Source organism: Dipodomys ordii, unplaced genomic scaffold, assembly GCF_000151885.1.
Source record: "Dipodomys ordii isolate 6190 unplaced genomic scaffold, Dord_2.0 Scaffold138, whole genome shotgun sequence".
NCBI lineage: Eukaryota > Metazoa > Chordata > Mammalia > Rodentia > Heteromyidae > Dipodomys > Dipodomys ordii.
Genome location: NW_012267354.1, coordinates 961,146 through 961,647, shown reverse-complemented (window position 1 = coordinate 961,647; position 502 = coordinate 961,146). Strand labels below are relative to the sequence as shown.

The 502-nt window shown below is 64.1% G+C and overlaps 1 pseudogene; it reads right to left on the bottom strand.

Annotated features, from left to right (window-relative positions):
* The window catches only part of LOC105996873, a 12,868-nt pseudogene extending 12,695 nt beyond the window's left edge, over positions 1–173 (bottom strand).
* Between the last annotated feature and the right edge of the window lie 329 nt (positions 174–502).

Sequence of the window (502 nt, the reverse complement as noted above, 5' to 3'; positions counted from 1 at the left end):
CAGCGAGGGCACCGAGGACGGGTCAGGCGGAGGGGACGGGGACGCGGCTGCCCGGGCCCTGCCCCCCGACGGCGCCCTCACCCCACCGCCACCCCTCGCTCTACCCTGCGGACTTGTGTTGCCCACGGGTCCCAGACTCACCCGCCCAGGTCCCGGTCAGCGCCAGCACCCATGGCAGCAGCCGCAGGACGGATCCGGGCGCCATGAGCCCAGCTCCAGAATCCGAAGCGAATCTGAGTGCGGGTAGCTCACCTGGGGACTTTAGAACCGGGAACCCCAGTGACACTGATTGGCTTCTCTAGAATGCGCCAGCCAGTAGCAGCGAGAGCTGGTGCTGCATCACCATTGTCCAAGCAGAAGTGGCCGACACAGTTTGGAGAAGAAGTGAAACTGGGGAGACCGGGAATCCCCAGTGCTGAGCTTCCCCACTCAGAGCAGCTCTGGCTCTGAGATGATGAGATCTAGGTCCGTGCACCTTGGGTTTAGTCCTGATCACTGTCCC